This window comes from Oncorhynchus gorbuscha, linkage group LG01 (assembly GCF_021184085.1).
Source record: "Oncorhynchus gorbuscha isolate QuinsamMale2020 ecotype Even-year linkage group LG01, OgorEven_v1.0, whole genome shotgun sequence".
Classification (NCBI taxonomy): domain Eukaryota; kingdom Metazoa; phylum Chordata; class Actinopteri; order Salmoniformes; family Salmonidae; genus Oncorhynchus; species Oncorhynchus gorbuscha.
In genome coordinates, this window is record NC_060173.1 from 76,820,094 (window position 1) to 76,842,617 (window position 22,524).

At 42.6% G+C, this 22,524-nt stretch overlaps 1 protein-coding gene across 15 annotated transcripts in view; it reads right to left on the reverse strand.

The window, feature by feature from the left end:
- Nucleotides 1-22,524, reverse strand: part of LOC124042308 (bromodomain adjacent to zinc finger domain protein 2B-like) — an 85,498-nt gene that overhangs the window by 48,640 nt on the left and 14,334 nt on the right. The gene's annotated exons all lie outside the window — the stretch shown is intronic.

Below are 22,524 nucleotides of genomic sequence, written 5' to 3' on the forward strand. Positions count from 1 at the left end.
CATCCCAGACGGGGCATTCGTCACTCACACCCTCCATATATCCAGTAGTACAGTCAAAAGGAGAAGGGTGGGCACCAGAAACACAGAGGCTATAATACACACTCAACCACTGAAGCGATACGTTCAGTTCACCTCGATGCTAACGTGTATCAATCTGACTGGGCTCTGTCGGAGCCTCACACAGCGTGTTACAACTATGACTAAACCGAAAAAGTGCAGAGTTGATCAATCTGTGGCATAAACTCAACCTTCAATAGAGGTACATGTCACGTCATGCATTCTCTTTGCTCAGAGAAAACAGATGATATGTAGGACACGCCAATTTCCTAAGACCGTATACGGTTTAGCCTATTCCTCAGCTTTCTTTTGGAATAGGGCAGTTTTCTCCTCTCCTGTCACCAATCAGTATGGGGATAACACAGGATTACGATTCCAAATCCTGAAACCAAATTGTTGTCCCACAGTGAGACTGGAGAGGCCCTAGAAAATTCCAGATAAGATGAAGCATGATTAAGATAACATGGGCGACAGCAACGAAGTTGGGCAAGGAGAGGCCAGCAGCCCAGTCACATTCTTCTAGCACAACAGGGAGTTCCACACTCAGGGAGACACTGGCTCGCCCAAGGCCGCCTCCAACACAACATCCAACTATACGTGGTGCTAACTGGTGGATAACTGAGGCCTTGGTTTTGTGAACTTTGTGTCCTACGATGCCAAAAACCTAAGGCTACAGTATCAAGGATGGTAGAAACGAACAGGAATGAGAATGAGGGTTTGGCAGGGTGAATCAGACAAAGCAGTTTCAAGGATTGCAGACATGAGGGCTGGTGTGTAGAGTGCTGTGGCTGGGTGGCTTGTTTGAGTGGTGCAGGCTGGTAATTTGAGAGGCATGGAGGCACTCAGTGAACCTGCAGCAGAGCAGAGCAGAGCCATGGTCCTTGCTTCAGCACAATGGGAAGAAAGGAACCCTGGCTCGTCACAGCACACAACGACAACCCCCCACTCATCTCCAACACACCGGCCATTCACCTTAATCTGTCAATCAACCTCACAGCACCATCTCTGCGTGGAAGTAGATTTTCACACTATTGCTATACATAAAGCAAATTTAAAAAACTCTGAAGCTAACCAAGCCAAAAGCATAGGCTTATTACCTTAAGAATCCTAAAGGGAGAAATAAAAGCATCACGAATAACAGAAAAATGTGACATCAAAAGATATCTGCAAATGAGAGAGAAAAAATAAATACAATTTGAGAAGCCACATGCGTTTTTTCTTCTACACACTGGGTGTTGTTGGTCAGCTGACAGACAGTTTCTCACACGGCCATCTTTAAGCCGGTCATGCGGGAAATAAGGCACACATCTCAAGACACACAACCAAGGAAATAGTCTCAGAAGGTGGCTGCATTGTCATTTCTGCTCTCCGTTTTAAAGATATTATCGCCCGTGATTAGCATAATCTAATCAATTTTGTGAATTGACTTCTAATTACCAGGAGCGCATCTTCCCACAATTAACCCTAGCGAAGCACACAGCCCGTTGTTCATTTTACTAATACAAAACTGACAGCCCATTTTTAAAAAGGCTACAACTACAAACAACCGATAGAGAAGCATTATGCAAAGAAAAAAATGTATTCCAATGAAACAGAATAGCTATTCTGTATGCCCATTAAAATCTAGCCTACTGTGTTGTGCTTTCCCTACTGTGTCAGTTAAAAGAGTCTAATATAATCACTTAGCCCTTTCACTGACGGAAATGCAAAGACTGCATGTTGCTCATTATAAAAACGTCTTTCAAGCTGCTTTCTGCATTTTGGAAATTGGTTTAGCCTTCATCTCAACATGCTGCCTAGGCCTATATCATAAATTAAACTCCGGCCATATAGATAGGCCGACCTAGAAAAGAAAACGTGCTTAGCATTAGACTAGCAATACCTTTAACGTTGCTTCTATGATTCATCTCCACAACACACACACGCACACCACTCAAAAACATTGTATGTAATTATGAAAGAGAACTCTCATTTCAACCAATATGCCTCTTTGGTCTTTTAGTCTTGAAATCATTTGTGTATCATTTATATTTTTGAGTGTTGCAGAGTAATTATTTTGAAACATATAACCCTGTGTAACCTTAAACTAAACCCATTTCCTTAATGTGGGAAATGTGCATTTATAATCAAGCGGGTAACACTCCAGAGAGCCGTCTGTAACAGAAACGGGCCAGAAAAATACCTTGCACAGGGATATTTCATCCCTGCATGAATAGAACGGCCTTAAAGAATAGACCGTCTGACTTAATAGAGCTTGATTGGAATAAAAAGCAAATCGCACAGAAAACTCTGATCATTACACCTTCAGCAGGCAATCCTTTCAGAACCTTGAATAAAATACATGCGGGTCTGTGAAAGCGCAGTCAGTAGTCCTCCATTCCTATTAGGAATTCCTACGTGCAGTACAATCCATTACAGCAGAGTATAAAACGGAAATAAAATCACACATGCAACTTTGTTGCGTTGTACTAATAAGTGTACACAGCAACAGATGGATAAACAAGCAGATACGATTCTCGCCAAACGTCTGTATGGTGTTGCCCAACTGATCTTTGTGATTGGTCACGCCTCAGCCTGTTATCTTGCATCGGATCAAAGAAATCAAAAAGGGAATAGACTAATAGGCAATACAACTTGGATGCTCAATAAATATGCTAGTGTAGCGACTATTACCACTGTTTTTCATTCCGAAGGAATTCAATTAGGGGAAACAAGTGGTGTGTCCTTATGATGTTTGTGGACAAAAAAGTCACATTGAAGTAATTTGTATTCAGCTGTGATGAATAAAATGGAGTGTTTCACATTTGGCCTAATTTCTACTTTGTATGAGAGACACTTAAATCCCAATCCCAGGTTAGCCGGGGGCTTTGCCCAGGACTCAGTGTAAAATGACAATTTAGAAGCCGTGAACGTCGCAATGTGAACATCTAAAGCGTCTCTGAGAGCAAACATTATCGTTTAAGTAAACACAAAAAAAAGTAGCCCAAGTATCCCAATACAGCTGGAAGGAGTCGAGGCAAGAGTCAAGACTTTAAAGATGTGTAAATAACGGGACATTTAAACAAATGGGAAATGATGCATTGTGTTCTTGGTGAGGGTTTAAATATCTGGATGTAAAGTTTTTTTTTAAATGAGGTTTTTCCAAATCGAAATTAACCGCCACACTGGTACAACGATCCCACTGGTACAATCACCCCACCAATTAGGCTGTGAATTGGCATTCACTATTAAATAGCCGCAAAAAACATTCACACCCCTTGACTTATTCCACATTTTGTTGTGTTACAAAGTGGGACTAAAATTGATTTAATTGACATGTTTGTGTCAATGATACACAAAATACTCTAAATGTCAAAGTGGAAGAATTTTACATTTCTAAAAAAATCAATGAAAAACAAAAAAATCTTGAATAGATAGATAAGTATTCAATCTAGGATTTTGCCTGTGCTTAGCTCAATTGTTTATTTTTTTATCCTGAAGAATTCCCCAATCTTTAACAATTACAAGCGAACCCATAACATGATGCAGCCACCACTACGCTTGAAAATATGGAGAGTGGTACTCAGTAATGTGTTGTATTGGATTTTTTGCAATATTTCATTAGCGCCTTGTTGCAAACAGGATGCATGTTTTCAAGTCGATTTAAGTCCACTCAGAAAGTCACCGTCTTCTTGGTAAGCAACTCCAGTGTAGTTTTGGCCTTGTGTTTTAGGTTATCGTCCTGCTGAAAGGTGAATTAATTTCACTGTGTCTGGTGGAAAGCAGACAACCAGGTTTTCCTCTAGGATTTTGCCTGATCCTAGCTCTATTCTGTGTATTTGTATTTTTTTTTAAACCTCCCTAGTCTTTGCCGATACCAAGCATACCCATAACATGATGCAGCCACCATCATGCTTGAAAATATGAAGAGTGGTACACTTTGTTGCGTTGGATTTGTCACAAACAGGCTTCCTTCTTTTCAATTCATCATTTAGGTTAGTATTCTGGAGTAACTACAATGATGTTGATCCATCCAAAGTTCTCCTATCACAGCCATTAAAACTCTGTAAAGTCACCATTGGCCTCATGGTGAAATCCGTGAGCGGTTTCCTTCCTCTCCAGCAACGGCGTTGTGAAGGACACATGTGACACACCATCTAAAGTGAAATTAATATTCAATGGTCTGCTACCAATAGGTGCCTTTGTGCGAGGCATTGGAAAATCATTGGAGTCCATGCAACTTATTATGAGACTTCTTAAACACATTTTTACTACTGATCATATTTAGACTTGCAATAACAAAGGGTTGAACACTTATTGACGCGAGACATTTCAGCTTTGTATTTTTATTAAATTAGTAAAAGATATTGAAAAACATAATTCCACTTTGATATTAAGTGGTATTGTGTATGTAGGCCAGTGACCCCCAAAAAATCTGTTTAATCAATTTTAAATTCTGGCCGTAACACAACGATGTGGAAAAAGTAAAGGGGTATGAATACTTTCTGAAGGCACCATATGTAAACTGACAGTGGCTAGACAGTCAGGGTGCTCATCTCTCCCTCTGGTTGAGAGGAAAACATTGCAAAATGAATACCAGTGCATTATGGCCTGGGCATTTTACAGTGCATTATGGCCTGGGCATTTTACAGTAAACCTATGATAACAGTAGCGGTTACGCTAATCTGTTGTCCTGCCACGTCTTCCTGTTCAAGAGCCAATCAGCAGCCTAGTTTGAGGCCACAGACAGAACGTTTGAGGACATAGACAGTTGATTACAGTATCCTCTCCTGGCTCAAACAACTGAGCCAGTCCAGGCCATAAAGCGTTTTTTAGACAAGCAAAAGTTGCTGGCAGCTGATACCAAAGATTTCCCAAAAAATGTATGGGAAAATTGTTGGCTTCTCTGTCGGCCAAGCCAGAGAGAGATACTCCCAAAATGTAGGCTATGTACATTATGTGATCTGTCTGAAGACCTTTTACCAGTGTATGAACTCAAATCACATACCTGGGACTATATGCACAAATCATCTCAAAGGAGGAGGGCTGATCTAGGATCAGGTCACAACCTGTCAAATAAAATAAAATGTTGGTCACATACACATATTTAGCAGATGTTATTGCGGGTGTAGCAAACTGCTTGTGTCCATGGTCATTTCCATGTAAAAGGACCCATGAGCACCAACATGTGAAATGTATAGGAGCGTATCAAAATTGGGTGTCAAATGAAACCTAAGAGTCGATATCTTTGAGAAATTAAAGGCATATATAAAAACTAAAAGAAATGTCCTCTCACTCTCAACTGCATTTATTTTCAGCAAACTTAACATGTGTAAATATTTGTATGAACATAAAGAGTCAGACAAACTGAACAAGTTCCACAGACATGACTAAAATAAATGGAATAATGTGTCCCTGAACAAAAAGGTGTGGGATGGGGGGGTCAAAATCAAAAGTAAGTCAGTATCTGGTGTGGCCACCAGCTGCATTAAGTACTGCAGTGCATCTCCTCCTCATGGACTGCACCAGATTTGCCAGTTCTTGCTTTGAGATGTTACCCTCACCCTCTGATCCAGCATGTCCCAGACGTGCTCAATGGGATTGAGATCCAGGCACTTCGCTGGCCATGGCAGGAACACTGACATTCCTGTCTTGCAGGAAATCACTCACAGAACGAGCAGTATGGCTGGTGGCATTGTCATGGTGGAGAGTCATGTCATGATGAGCCTGCAGGAAGGGTACCACATGAGGGAGGAGGATGTCTTCCCTGTAACGCACAGCGTTGAGATTGCCTGCAATGACAACAAGCTCAGTCCAACCCTCCACCTCCAAATTGCTCCCGCTCCAGAGTACAGGCCTCGGTGTAACGCTCATTCCTTCGACGATAAACGCGAATCCGACCATCACCCCTGGTGCGACTCATCAGTGAAGAGCACTTTTGCCAGTCCTGTCTGGTCCAGCGACGGTGGGTTTGTGACCATAGGCGACGTTGTTGCCGGTGATGTCTGTGAGGACCTGTCTTACAACAGGCCTACAAGCCCTCAGTCCAGCCTCTCTCGCCCTATTGCGGACAGTCTGAGCCCTGGAGGGAGGGATTGTGCGTACCTGGTGTAACTCGGGCAGTTGTTGCCATCCTGCACCTGTCCTGCAGGTGTGATGTTCAGATGTACCGATCCTTTGTAGGTTGTTAAACGTGGTCTGCCACTGCGAGGACAGTCAGCTGTCTGTCCTGTCTCTCTGTAGCTCTGTCTTGGGCGTCTCATAGTACGGACATTGCAATTTATTGCCCTGGCCACATCTGCAGTCCTCAATCCTCCTTGCAGCATGCCCTAAGGCATGTTCACGCAGATGAGGGACCCTGGGCATCTTTCTTTTGGTGTTTTTCAGAGTCAGTAGAAAGGCCTCTTTAGTGTCTTAAGTTTTCATAACCGTGACCTTAATTGGGGCGGCAGGTTAGCCTAGTGATTAGAGCGTTGAAAGTTCAAATCCCCGAGCTGACAAGGTACAAATCTGTCGTTCTGCCCCTGAACAGGCAGTTAACCTGCTGTTCCTAGGCCGTCATTGAAAATAAGAATGTTCTTAACTGACTTGCCTAGTTAAATAAAAAGGTTAAAAACAATATAAACATATATATATATAATTTTTTTTGAATTGCCTATCGTCTGTAAGCTGTTAGTGTCCTAACGGCCGTTCAATAGGTGCACGTTCATTAATTGTTAATGGTTCATTGAACAAGCATGGGAAACAGTGTTTAAACCCTTTACAGTGAAGTTATTTGTATTTTTACTTATCTTTAAAGACAGGGCCAGGGAAAAAATGACATTTTTTTTTTTGCTGAGTTTACATTTTTCAACCATTTTCCAACCCAAAAATTAGGAATAAGCAAAGGCTTTGATTTCTGATCAAACAGATGGAACAGGGGTTTTAAAAACATTTACCAGAAAAGTCAAAAAGGTAATCAGAAATATATCAAAACACAATAATGTTGAAGTAAAAGTCTCCTGCCATCTAATATCATCACGTATTTAGTTTGAGAAATGTTTCTGCCTTCTGTAAGTTTAAGAAACACTGCCTCTTATCAAAACCACACATATCTTTAAGATACTTTCTAATTTCTCTCCTCATGAGGATAATGAAAGTTCACAGAAGTAACAAGTAGACCTATCAATTAGTGTTTTTACTGACATCTGTCTATTAATTATTAAGTGATTAAAACTCAATGTCTACAAATGAATTGGCTACGCTGGGAAATCATAGTCACAAACCAGTTAGGTTCATAGTACATTAAAGAAATGTAGAGTATTGTTCAGTGTAAAGAAGAGTATAGGTCCTAGTTCAGTACAGTACACAGAGTACACTTGAGTTGAATACACTATAATGTACTCTACTGAATTCTAAGGTTCTGTGCTGTACTCTGAGCACTACTGTGCTGTAATTTGATGTCCAGATGTGGCCTGGTCTGGACCAACCAAATTTAGTCTTGTTTGGGGGCAGAGCTCATTAAAATAATAGCCCGTATGTAGAATAATACCCAAATATGCAACAGGAGGATATTGCATATTACTACCTTTGTGTACCTGTTTAGGATACATCACCATGAAGAGAATGGCATTCTGTATTTATGTGTAGTACAGATCAAAATATACCTTTTTTCTAAGTCGATATGTCATGTCATAGCTGACACCCCATTCTTTCTGCAGAAATCGTCAAATCTAAATTCGGAGCCGATATTTAAGAGCTTTTGGAAAACGTGGACACAAAAATCCGCAAAGTTGTTCCAGTAAATGTGTTTTCGTAAAAGTGTAAATTCTTAAAAGTAGTCCTTGAACATAGAGTTGTGTGGTTTGTTAAACTTTGATTTCAAAGGTTTGTGTTTTGCATACATCTCACACAATTCCGTTACCGTGGAATTTCCACCATATAATCTTAAAGACAAAACTGATACAAAACTCCTACTCTGAGCCACTTTGTAGATATGGGCCCTGGCCTGCATAGCTACAGATGCCCCAGTTTGATTAATCTATATAATTTAGAGAAGGAAAGAGTCAGGGCATTGCCTTGGTGGTACCTCACACCTGTCAAAGACAGATGTTACGTGTAAATCAACTTGAACCTCCAAAACAACACCCCCCGCTGTAAAGCATCACAGAGACAGCTGAACTTTATTTGGCAACCAGAGATGTTAAAGGAAAGAAAAGCATTGCTCTTTTTTCAAAAAATAGGGGATTCCTCAACACCAAAAGTAGAAATGGGTAACAATAATTTACTCCAGGACACTCAAAATAGATAAAAACGACATCGAAATGATGGACCTATATGACTTCAACTGCCCTTTTTCTGCTTTTGACAAACAAATCGGTCCGGGGAGAGAGAAAAAAAAATCTGCTGAATTTTGAAATCCCGGTGTGGCCCTCGAGCCTAAACTATTGCCCGCCACTGCTCAATCACAGATACAAACTTGAACAGGAAATAGACTTGTTAGGATACGTCAATAAAATAACAAACAGTTAGGGCAGTGTTATTAATGCTATGCCGGGCCTATCCATTCACATAGCTGAGCCAAGCAAATGTTGGTACAAAGACCGATCAGAGGAGATAAACCAGACTATCATTAACTACCACTGAGAAACACAGAACGTGTTCAAGCAACAGCTGATCAGATCACTGTAGGACTAGCTGCTATCAAAGACAAATCAAATTTGAGAGCGGATTTGGAATAGGGTGCTTTTTCCAGGTTATTTTGACATGCAAAACAGAAAGCAGAAACCAGGCTGCTGCCGTCACTGCACTGCACTTCCTGATCTGTAAAGCAGAGAGGTTGCTGTACACCTTTCAGACATCAGGCCACAGCAAAAAGAAAATCATCCAAAACATTATTATTATTATTTTTTTTTTTTAAACACGCCATTATGTGAGCTCTCCAATATCCCAGATTCCATTTGTCTCCGGACGAGAGCCAGCGAGTCATGTGGCGCATGCAACCTCTGTCTGCACTGTGTTTATGGTAGCCATTAAAACTAAAGGTTAAATCAGACAGTGGTGTCAGAACCTTACAGGTAATACTATGAACCATTATCATCTGTAGTGAATTTCTCAAGCTTGGTCCCATACTTAGCTGTGTTTTACAATAACATAGGCCTGGTGGCCTGATTATATTTTCCCGGTCATGCTGTTCAGGTTCTCAAATAAAAATAGACCGTCATATTTCAAAATCCTTTATTCCTTACAGAAGGAAAAACAAAGTACAAAAGATTGGAGACTGAAAGGGGAAGCAGCAGAGAACAGAGAGTTGATTTTAATATTGCTCCAAAACACCTGAAAGTCATAGGAGAGTTAACAGTGAGGCGCATGTGTGTGTGCAGCTGTGGCTTTTTACAGTGTATTCAGGGCTGAAAGAGTCACTTGGGATACTCAAGACTATTTTTATTTTGATGAATGTGCAGAGAAAATAACTAATTTCCTGTCTGCCTCTGAGCCATCTTCAAAAAAATTAATTAATTACATTTTTAAAAAGCGCTTGTCTCTGCTAAACTAACATTGCCATCATCCCAGTATGCATCTGAGTCTCAGTGCTCTAATTCATATCCTAGCTAAAATGTGTAGCCTAATATGACTCTAGTGTTGGGCACTGCTGAACGCTCTACCGGCTTAGAAGGCTATAAAATGTCCATCTTAATATTTCATACGGTAGATCTGAATTCAGCCTTCTTCTTGTCTAGAATTCTTTATCCAACATTGTCGGATTCAGCTTCATCAAACTAGAACTACAAATGTCAACGATTCATTGGAATTGGCTAAAATAAATCAATCACAGGGACTTGGTCCTTTGCAAGCAGAGGGACAACATAAAAACAGCCTACTTCAGATCAATAGAACATGACAAACGATGTCTGTAAATCATAAATACTCACAGCTCTACTATAGGCCAATAAACCTTTACGTAGTTGCTTGTGAGCGATGCAAATCCGAAAAGCTTGTTTTTACCTTGACAGAGGCATGTTACTAAACCTGTTTAAAGCGGTGCTGCCTGATGGCATAATGATATGTTTGGCTGTGGACTTGGACAGAGCCCACATCTTCCCCCACATTACCAGATTTCTGAGAATGACGCTAAGGTGAGTAGGCCAATCTAGCCCATTCATTTCCACCCAACATCTCTGACTACTTCACTGCTCAGTCACAGCTCTGTAGACAGTCACACGGTTTTCCAGGTTAGACCTCGAAAGTGGTCTGGGATTTCTGATCTGCATGCTAGGTCTAGGTGATCTCAGGGTAGAGGTGGGCATGCTAAACGTACACGGGAACACACAGACGGTACACACACACACACAAACGCACACAAGAGCACACGCACCCTCTTACTTAGAGTGCACCCAACGCTCAACATTCACAGGACACCATCCTGGGGTAAGATGTCAAACTGCGGTGTGCTGACAGAGAGTGAAGGGCAGGCTGAAATGAATGAAGTGAATTCTCAGCGGGAGAGGCTCTGGCTGCTCAACACTCATTTGCATGCAAAAACATCAACTGGCACTCGTCTGTAACCTATGACCATATAAAGCCTCACAATTCCTCTGAAGTCTTACTGCCCTCTTTGCCTTCCCTAATACTCCCCTTCACTATCAGGGCAAAACCCCATGTTAACCCTTTCCTTGCCACAGAATCTCAGTGCAGTCAGTCATCACAAGGTGAGGAATATTCATTTCCCAAAGGCTTCCATCTGAATTGGTACAGGGGAGATACTTTTACATTGTCATAAAGATTTTCAATCTATGGACAGGCCTAACCATAAGAGCAAATGAAACCATAAATCAAATGGGCTAAATCGTGGAGTCGAGTCGACTAGGCCTACCTTTAAAACACACATTTTAAGTCCTACAGAAATTTGTGCCACCTTTACTAAGCAGACGAGCGACTTCACTATGTGTGTTTTGCTAGCAGGGCCAGGTTGATGGTGGATGGTGTGAAACAGAGCACCTTGCGCACACACACAGGAGTCGTGCTAATGGAAACTGCTCATCCACACACCCAGTTCCTGTTACAGCAGGCAAGTAGCACCTCACTAGGCAGTGCCCTCTGTGTGCTGTGTGCAGCAGGGCCTGAAACAGGGGAGGACAGATGCCTGACATCACAGGACAATCTCACCCTTAATACAGAAAGAAAATAACTACTCCCTCTTCAGTTCCAGGGTTTCACGTCGACAACAATATCTCGAGAGCAAACGACACATAGGCATACACCTCTGCAGTCATTGGCTAGGCTACACTTAAAATGGGGGCTTGTATGGCAATATGAAATGGGCCTCGGTAGACTCAATTACTTTGACCATCTGTACTTAGAAATGCTATTTTTCAAGAGGTTTCTTTGCCGTTGAGCTATAGCATTTTCCAAATATGAAGAATTTAATTTCTGACCGATTTTCAATGGGAACGTGAAACAATCTATTCATAGAGCACTTGTCAAAAATGGCACACTAAATAGGGTGTCATTTGGGATGCGTTCTACGTCCTCTCATCTATGACAAGCAGTCGTGAGGCCTACTGGTGTGCCCGTCATCAGCTCCATGGCCAATATGTCCAGTCAGTGCTGTTATCATTCTCTCACCAAGGACACACCACGGCCTTCCCTAAACACCACATTAGCCCAGTCAATACTATTCAGCCCCGTTTTGCTTCTCCTATTGAGATACAACTCAGCTCAGTTAACCTTGAGCAATTGTACAAGGCTTACTGTAGGAGGGGAATTTGGCAGCGAGTGAATTTAACAAGGGCGAGTCACTTCTGCACTAGAGCTTTGGTTGATTCCTTTCCAATGTGGGTAAATGGATCTTGATGATATCCATTTCATTAGATTGCTCTTGTGGAGTGAGACCGGAGGAGACAGGAGTCAGCCCTGCTGCTTGGCTTGCTGGCTGAGTCCGGTCATGCATTTGTAAATGTGAACGTAAAGTGGAGCGGGTCCAGCTAACTGGCAGGTTAATCTGTCTGTGAAAGCTGGGAGCTGAAAAACACCACAGCAGTGGGCCAGGACACTGTACTGCATCAGCATTAAACTCACATCAATTCTAAATGCTGTTTCACCCCTATTGACAAATCGTCAATATAGGCTAATGTGTATTCTGCCCTACAAAAGCAAAGTGCAGTAACTATGTAAAAAGTATTATTGCCAAATCTGATTTAAGTATTTTTCTGTCTAGACAGACAGCAATTTTGGGTTCATAAATTCTGAATCTGATCAACTGGCTTGTTCTTGTTTCAGGACTCTCAATACCATATTAATATGATAATATACCTGGCCATTACAACAGATCAAAGATTTCTTGACCAAATTTGTAGTTACTGCACTTTGCCTTTATAGGGCGCATTTACACCAGATCTGTATCTAATGAAGAGATACGTCTCCGCCTTAACAATGGGAGTCATCATCCCAAAGGCGGGAAGGCAGGTGAAAAACTTGCCCAAAATAAGCCCATAGAAACACGCAAGCCTTATTTTGGACAGATTTTTGAGAGTGTGACAACTCTTGCTTCACTTCTTCCTCTATGGTTTACACAGACACACACACCAAGCCCCTCCGCCTGCCTCCCACACCAACAAAGTTGAGAGATCACGTCTTCCTCTCTGACAAGTGGTTTCAACTCGCCATTTGCATTTGAGACTTGGTCCAACAGAAAATCGGTCATACGGAGACCAAAACACATTGAGACATTTTACTGTAACAGAGGAGAAGTTACCTTTTCTAACGATACCCTTTTTACGTCTCAACTACTCAAATTGTGCATAGAGCACACTACTAAAACGAGAGTATCAATTAACACTGATTCTGAAAGCATTTAAGCAAAAGGGTATTATGAGTTTAACATCATCTGAACAAAGTGGAAAGGCTAACATGCTTTTCAAACAGTTGGAGATAGACAGAACGGTGTGTTCATAACAATACAACTGTTCAACCTTGTTAGCTAGCAAATAGATCCAAGTTGGCTAAACTTGAAATAGAAAACATTAGCTGGCTAACCACTAGCATGTGGGATTGAGAGATTGTTGATGAGACCTCTTAATTTTCTATCACCTAATGCCTGCTACGAGAAGTTATTCATGATGCACATTTACTAATAATGACTGTAGCTGAATTTGTAACAAAAAAAAACACAAAAAAATTCATACACTTGAAAGCCTAATCAGTGACCATTGAGGGGGGGGGGGGGAATGCAGGTTAAACTATTTTGATAATATAATACAATTATTAGTGGGTCTTATGGTTGTGGAAGGCTTATATATTTAGCCACGGTATAACTTCACAAGCCTCAAATTCATTCCATTATTGCGGACTGTTTGAAATGCAATGGATTTGACCATTGAATTGTACAACTACGCTTATTTAGAGATAATGTTATGTATATAATCGATATAAAAACATTTTGTACAATTCTATGACTTGGCCAGAAGTATTATTATTATTTTAATAATAATATTTTTTAGGCCATACTGCATTAGTAGTAGCAATGTTTGATGACAAAATCAAAAACAGGCCTGAGACATCTCACAGCTCACACAGAGACAACACTGGCACATCAACAGCCATGAAGAATGTTGTGATAATTGCGTTGTTCAGGCTACTCTATAACCCGTTAGAAATGCATTCATACACCACCGTGATATATATGGCCGAAAAGCCATACACAGAAACAGTTCCAAAAAGACAAAACAGTCACACAGTGGCGGAATAAAACACAGGCCTAACTATTGATTCAGCACCATGGACAGTTACTGCGAGTCAGAGCAGAGGATACAGCCGTGGTGCCCACGCCATTTCAGTACCATGCTGAAACAAAGTGCCAATAGAAACAGTCGAACACAGCATCAAGTAATGTTAAAGAATAAGCAGCCCATTCAAAACTGTGCCATTCAACAGATCATTTGAAAACTAAGTCCATCCTTCTGTCCTTTATGAAATGGGTAATGCAGGGTAATTTGATTTTATATCCGAGAGAAGTACTTTCTCGATTGAGATCAAAGTCAAGGCTGACACTTGGGCCTGCCCAATAGTTTTCCTGGAGTAAGTCTTGATCCTCTCAACTGAGTCAGCGGACACGGGAAGTCAAGACCAGACAAGTAAGCAGATACAGTTGGTACATACAGTGGGGCAAAAAAGTATTTAGTCAGCCACCAATTGTGGAAGTTCTCCCACTTAAAGATGACGCCTGTAATTTTCATCATAGGTACACTTCAACTATGAAAAAAAATCCAGAAAATCACATTGTAGGATTTTTAATGAATTTATTTGCAAATTATGGTGGAAAATAAGTATTTGGTCACCTACAAACAAGCAAGATTTCTGGCTCTCACAGACCTGTAACTTCTTCTTTAAGAGGCTCCTCTGTCCTCCACTCGTTACCTGTATTAATGGCACCAGTTTGAACTTGTTATCAGTATAAAATACACCTGTCAACAACCTCTCAACCAGTCACACTCCAAACTCCACTATGGCCAAGACCAAAGAGCTGTCAAAGGACACCAGAAACAAAATTGTAGACCTGCACCAGGCTGGGAAGACTGAATCTGCAATAGGTATGCAGCTTGGTTTGAAGAAATCAACTGTGGGAGCAATTATTAGGAAATGGAAGACATACAAGACCACTGATAATCTCCCTTGATCTGGGGATCCATGCAAGATCTCACCCCGTGGGGTCAAAATGATCACAAGAACGTTGAGCAAAAATCCCAGAACCACACGGGGGGACCTAGTGAATGACCTGCAGAGAGCTGGGACCAAAGTAACAAAGCCTACCATCAGTTAACACACTACGCCACCAGGGACTCAAATCCTGCAGTGCCAGACGTGTCCCCCTACTTAAGCCAGTACATGTCCAGGCCAGTCTGAAGTTTGCTAGAGAGCATTTGGATGATCCGGAAGAAGATTGGGAGAATGTCATATGGTCAGATGAAACCAAAATATAACTTTTTGGTAAAAACTCAACTCGTCGTGTTTGGAGGACAAATAATGCTGAGTTGCATCCAAAGAACACCATACCCACTGTGAAGCATGGGGGTGGAAACATCATGCTTTGGGGCTGTTTTTCTGCAAAGGGACCAGGACGACTGATCCGTGTAAAGGAAAGAATGAATGGGGCCATGTATCGTGAGATTGAGTGAATACCTCCTTCCATCAGCAAGGGCATTGAAGATGAAACATGGCTGGGTCTTTCAGCATGACAATGATCCCAAACACACCGCCCGGGCAACGAAGGAGTGGCTTCGTAAGAAGCATTTCAAGGTCCTGGAGTGGCCTAGCCAGTCTCCAGATCTCAACCCCATAGAAAACCTTTGGAGGGAGTTGAAAGTCCGTGTTGACCAGCAAGGAGATCTGCATGGAGGAATGGGCCAAAATACCAGCAAAAGTGTGTGAAAACCTTGTGAAGACTTACAGAAAATGTTTGATCTCTGTCATTGCCAACAAAAAGGCATATAACAAATTATTGAGATAAACTTTTGTTATTGACCAAATACTTTTTTCCACCATAATTTGCAAATAAATTCATTTAAAAAATCCCACAATGTAATTTCTGGAATTTTTATTCTCATTTTGTCTGTCATAGTTGAAGTGTACCTATGATGACAATACATGCCTCTTCTTTTTAAGTGGGAGAACTTGCACAACTGGTGGCTGACTAAATACTTTTTTGCCCCACTGTACCTCTCATTCTGCCTCTTCTGCCGGAGAACGTGGAGGTCGCCGGCCGGTCTCCAACCCTCAAAGTCAGACATGGAGTACAACACTGAGTTCAGTTTCAAAGATGGACCCATAGCTTTCCTTTAAACTTGAGAACGCAGAATTTTATCATTGTGCGATATTGTCTCTGCACTGCTGCTTGTTAAGCTGAAGGTCTACTCGTGTCCTCCATGTTAGGGTGGCGAGTGGCGCAGCGGTTTAAGGTATTGCATCTCAGCGCTAGGGGCGTCACTACAGACCCTGGTTCGATTCCAAGCCGTATCACAACCGGCCATGATTTGGAGTCCAATAGGGCGGCGCACAATTGGCCCAGCGTTGTCCGGATTAGGTTTTGGCCAGGGTAGGCAGTCATTGTAAATAAGAATTTGTTCTTAACTGACTTGCCTAGTTAAATAAAAAGGTTAAATAAAAGGTTAAATAAAAATAAAAACATTTTTGAACTCGCCGTAGCTCGCAGCTGTAAAGTTGAGTCTTGGTGGCGCAGAGTTGACTTCGTAACACTGAATATGTCTCTTTGAAAGCAGTACTGGCCCAGGTGACGTCTTGTCGGAGCTGAAGATGATGTAATCTCAGCAGTACAGCTTCTTGGTTTACTCACACCCAGTTATCCATGGATAGCGCTCATAATCGTTAGCCCTTTCTTCATTGCACCAATCCTGGCAGTGCTGGTGTTGGCCACTGCACAACATTTAACTTCTTGTTGAAAGTTAGTCTTGAAAAGGGTAACGCTAACAAATTTGCCACCACATCCTCCTCGATAACACCTGCTACAGCCACTGGCATTGTGTGTGTGTGTGTGTGTGTGTGTGTGTGTGTCACACACACAAAACAAAAGCATGGGGAAACTAGGCTATTGCTCAAGGAGTCAGTAGCAATATGTCTAGGCCTTCTCTGAAAGCCTAAAAAGGCCCTCAGGGTTCCCCACTGATGTTTTTGAATATTTTAGTTTCACTCTGTCATTGAGGTTAGTAACTACAATGTTGTTAATACATGTTCTCCTATCGCAGCCATTACACTAACTGCTTTAGCGTTTCCTTCCTGGGTTAGGAAGGACGCCTGTATCTTTGTCGTGACTGGGTGTATTGATACACCATCCAAAGTGGAATTAATATGTTAAATGTCTGCTTTTTTTTAACCCATCTACCAATAGGTTCCCTTCTTTGCGAGGCATTAGGAAAACCTCCCTGTTCTTTGTGGTTGAAATTCTCTGCTCGACTGAGGGACCTTACAGATAATTGTATGTATGGGGAACTGAGATGGTCATTCAAAAGAAATCATGCTAAACACTATTATTGCACACAGAGTAAGTTCATGCAACTTATTATGTGACTTGTTAAGGGCTATATAAATACATTTGATTTGATTTAAGCAAATGATTACTCCTGAACTTATTTAGGCTTGCCATAACATAAAGACATTTTTAAAAAAACATAATTACACTGGGTATTGTGTGTAGGTCAGTGACACAAAATCTCTATTTAATCTATTTTAAATTCAAGCAAGTAACAACAAAATGTGGAAAATGTCAAGGGGGTGAATACATTCTGAAGGCACTGTACAATGACAGCATCGGTCCACCATTCAATTGTACAACACATACATATTTGGTGGACTACACGAAAACCATAATATCCTTGCCTGGGAAAACAAGGCCAAATTAGCGAGAGCAACTTAACAACACTGCAAATTAGCCGACATCTGGAGTGAATGACAAAAATCCATGGAATCGTATTAATTGTGACCATGAGGGCAGGCAGGAAAGGGGAAACAACGCTTCTTCTTATTTGTCTGAAGGATGCCATCTAAATCCAAACATTTCCTCCTGAATATTCAGGCCAAGTGAATACAATATTCATTTTGCTGCAGGAGAACAGTTGATGCATAACAATGAGACCGGCTAATGAAATCAACCATCAAGCTGAAATACATACATATTAAACCAGGGTCTCAGTGTCACTCGCTTTTTTTCCCCTCCATGGTTTGTTCTTTTTCCTCATTTCTTTCCCTGACCTTTCAATATTTTTGTCTTTCCTTGAATTTGCTCTCAGCCAAGAGTGATTATTGCATTTTAATGACGGTTTTATTCTGGGCATGTACACATAATCTCTGACTGCGTCTGAGAAAGCTTGCATTTTCTGACAGTATTAAGGTTGTTTTCACAAACAATGCATAAAAATGAAGGTTAGACAAGAAAATCCATTACTTTAAATATCATAAATTGACTGTGGTTGCCATTCTACGAAACATTCGTTTGTGCTAAAAGAGTGTAAGCTTACTTATGCAATTTACTTCATTTATAACAGAGTGTTTAGGTCAATTAAAGAAGGCTAATCCATTGCAAAAAAAAAAAAAAAAAAAAAAAAAGGGTATCATAATTGTTCAACCAAACAAATACAGGGAACCTAATTACGAACAGTGTTTCTCCTACGCTTTGGCAAGAAAAAGATGCCAGTGTTGACATTTTGATGTCCGTGTAAACACTTGCATTCACACGTGTATTTAGTCGAGGACGGGACCAATGGGAGTGAGAGAACCAAAGCGCTCAACAGATTTGTCCTACTGCATCTAGCTTTTTGCTAGACTGGTTGGTTGAGAAGGCCTGACTAAAATAGCTGAACACTAGGCTACATTTTAGACAAAACAGGTAGCCTAGTAGTAAGTCATTAAATACAGGTCCCTCTCAGGGCCTCATCCTTACACAGCACCCACAACAATGCCCGTTCTGACTTCATATACAGATATTTCCCTTAAAAATGGCACATTCCTAGTAAACAAGTTAAGTGATCAAAGTGTGAGGCAGTGGTGGAAGGTCAGCCCCCACCAGCCAGCTGAAAGAGCTGATAGGGAAAACAGCCACCGTACTCCAGTGCTGCCATTCCTCCTCCCTGACAAAGACTCCATCTGCCACTGAGCCATTCGCTGCCTCAGAGTCAGAATATCAATGATTCCCAACCATTCTGCAAGTCTAGCATTCACCTTGGTATCACCTCTACGCACGTCTGAGGCGCTGACGTTACAGATCTCCACTCTGTAGGCAGCAGTGCACTGCAGTCAGCCAGCCCAGCACGGCACAGAGCAGAGCACAGCCTTCATCCAGCTAAGTGGCATTTATGCAGCTCCTGGTAGGAGAGCATTTTATTAGCATCGATATCGTTGGAGCCTTTCTAGATTGGTGTTCCGGGCCCTGCGAGATTTCCAACGCATCTGAATTCACACTCAAAGAGTAATAAGAGGGGATTGGGGTCGGGAGGATTTAAATCATGCCAACGTAACGAGAGAGTGGAATGCTTTACCTGCAATTTACAGTGATTTCAGGGAACACCGTCTGTGTGAAAGGATTTTCATTTTGCAGTGCAAAGTGTGTGGTGTGCATTTTACCAGCCCTCTGAGGCAGTAAAGAGGGAGAGAGAAGGGGGGGGGGGATCTCCTGGTCTCTGCTGAAGTACCAGTGCCAGCATTAAGAGGAAGGCAGGCAGCTGGCCCTAACAACCCAATGATACTAAAGAAAATTCAATTTTCCCCTTCACCATCTGCACACCAAACCACAGACAGGCACTTATGACCCTCCTCTGCTTCTATACCTCCCAGTGTAGACCACGCCAGAGCCGTTCCAAGACCCTGTCTTCCCTGACCTCTCACCCCCGAGGGGAAACATTGTGATTAGTTATAGTTTATTGACAACAAATTAGCCTCTATGGTGGGTGCAGCTGGACCGGAGCTCATCCCTCAGCTTCAAATACCGATTCTGTAATTACTTCCCTCACGTTCTCAGTTATATCTTATACCACTGCTTTTAACAAAGGGGAACTGCACACAAATCCAATCATGGCCAGAATGAGGCATGGAAATTCCCTGATGCCCAATTGCCTCAATGGGGCTGTTTCTCATGTCTACTCCTCACGGTCTCCAAGCCCGTCTCAACACGACTCAGAGAAGGAAAAAAACCACACTGGGCCCTGTACCAAGCACACATTAGTCAAACTAAATGTTTCTACTGGCTTTGTTTCAAGTCGGCGATACCGTCACCTGGGGGGCTCCTGAAATCAGGCCGGGTGTCTGTGCTGAACAACAGGGGGGATGGAAGGGTGAGGATGGAGGGGAGGGGGACGCAAAACACCCCGGGAATGGTGCGGCTGTGTATGCAGCAGAGGGCTTGAACACCGAATGGGGGGGGGGGGGGGGGGGTCAGTGGGATCTATCCTATCTGACAGCACTTAAAGCAGGCTGTAAGTGACCCCCTCCCTCCAACCTGATCCCTGTGGAGCACAGCCCCCCCTGACCCCAGCCAGCAGAGACACAAATCCTCTGCATCCCTCCATCACCACCCTGGCCCTCCTGCAGTCATCCTCAGCCTGGCTGCTTTTAAAGCCCACTCATCCACCTAGGCCCGATGGCCTCCAAATGGCTCCTGTCCATCTGCAGATGGAGATGGCTCGCTGCGGATTATCTACAATCACTTGGCAAATTGAACGGCAGTGCGCTTCATTAAAAAAGGTACATACTTTTCTGCTGTATTTGCCCTTCAGGAGACAAATATTCAGCTCCGTTTGCGCAAACATTAGCAGCGAGGCTTGCATGCGCCACATTCACACAGGGGAGATGAATTGAGAGGTTGACACCCTTTTAAATGGACACGCGATATCTAACGTCTCTGCGGAAGATCGCAGGATGAATTCATTCCGGGAACGCATTGAACAAACAATGCAAGTTGGACTTCTCCCAATCTCCAAAGTGCATTAAAGCTGCTGGGGATATTGGTCCACCACACCAAAGCATGTTTGTTGACAATTAGCAAGTTACAAGGTAGCGTAAAACAGAGGCGTTCAGTGCCGTATGAGGTTACCAGGCGTGTTGCATGCAAAATTCACAAGAGTCTAAAGCGCCACTGATGTCCCATAGACGTCGCCTTAGAGAGAACGGTCGGCACCAGCTCACATTTGTAGCATGGCATCTGGCGTGCTGCGTCAGGGATTGCCAAGAGCCTCGTCTACTAACGGCAAAATCATTTCAAATCAACAAAAAGTTTAAATCACATTTTATTGGTTACATTCATGTTTTGCACAGATGTTATTGCAGGATGTAGCGAAACGTTTCTCACGCTAGCATCCTTTTTCAAACCTCTTGATATGCTGAGAGGTCGAGAGTACTCACAAACCTAACAGACTTTCCCCTTACAGCTCACTCGCTCAAAGATCACAATGAATCTATGGGTTTATTCTTAATATGAAGGTTTAACTGAATGAATGGCCTAGGTTAAAATGTTGGCATAAGCCACAGTGCGTAACCTAACTGGCATGTGAGCAAACAGCACTAAAATCAAAAAGGGAGGGGGGGGTGACGACAAAGTTTGGTTGGAGGATCCCAGCAGTATAATAACAGATCTGTAACCCATTAACATTCTGGCTGTAGGACAGGAGACACAGGCAGGGTGTCTGGGGTGGCTTCCTGGGCTGATGCAATCCATTTTTGAAGTCCCTGCATCTCGCAGCCCGGCTGCCCACTGCTCGTGACCTTTAGGGTTTGGTCTCCTCTCCATGAACTTCGCCTGCTATTGACTATCTGTCTGTGTCCCGAATGGCATCCTCTTCCCTTCAGAGTGCACTACTGTTTTGACAAGGGCCAATAGGGCTCTGGTCCTTACACAAGGAATAGGGTGCCATTTGGGACATACCCTCAGTCATTCAAACACCACGCGGTCCCAATGGAATGGAGGTGGGGCTCCCTGCTTAAGAGGACTCCTTGGAATACACCTCGCCTTGACTACACTTCCTGATTGCCATGAGTCCTACCTCACAACAGCTCTGTTCTGTCCAGGATGTCTTGAGATCTACGTAGGTTAATAACTGGTGTTGTAGTAGATTGATACCACCTAACAGTATCCCGTGCAGCGTTATGATTCAACTTTGACAGGAATTCTTTCATCACCATCTCTCTCGCCTCATCCTCCCCATCCCGTGGCCAAGGGAAGGGAGAAGGAGGAGCGGGGCTGAGGTGCCAGTATTTACTACCACATCATATTACACAGCCCCAGCAATCTGTTAGCCACTCAGGCCCGTCACAGAATACACCTTTTTCAAGCCACACTGTTAACCGTAGGACATAAATATAAAAAAATTAAAAAGGAGGGATAGAAAAACTCCCTCCCCCATCTAACACACCCACGGGGGGCTGTAAAGCACCAGTCGATAGGGCACCACCCCCTCGTCGCCTCTTCTGATCTACCCACTTCCCCTTCCAGTCTCCTCAGCAGTAAGAGCAGGAGGAGAGTCAGGCTTCTAGTTAAACAACAGGTTACTGATGACTTTAAATAAATCCTGGGAGGTTTCCATTACACACAACCTGGGCAGGATCAGAATCCGGGGTTGATGGGATTCCTCTCCTCATTTCCCGTTGCCATTCCAGCTCTGTTTGTCCAGAACGCTGTGGGTGACCCGTCTCCTGGTAGGTCGCACACAAAGATTCTAACAGGCTTTTTCCTCATGATCACAAAGTGGCCCGATGCATGTCACCACACTTAGTTTTCAGCATATCGACTCCAGTAGAAAATAACATGTTGCCTATAGATACTTTGCATTGCCCTTTTACTTTCAACCCTCTACATTGCACATTTGAAATACTGCAGAGAAAGAAAAACAGGTCTGTGACATACTGTTTTGGATGAAAGTTTCTCATTGAAGACTGGAACAGTGAATGTTCCAGATAGAACAAGCCTTCGCTAGTAGCCCCGAGGTACGACGGGCAGCTAAGTGGAAAGGAGAA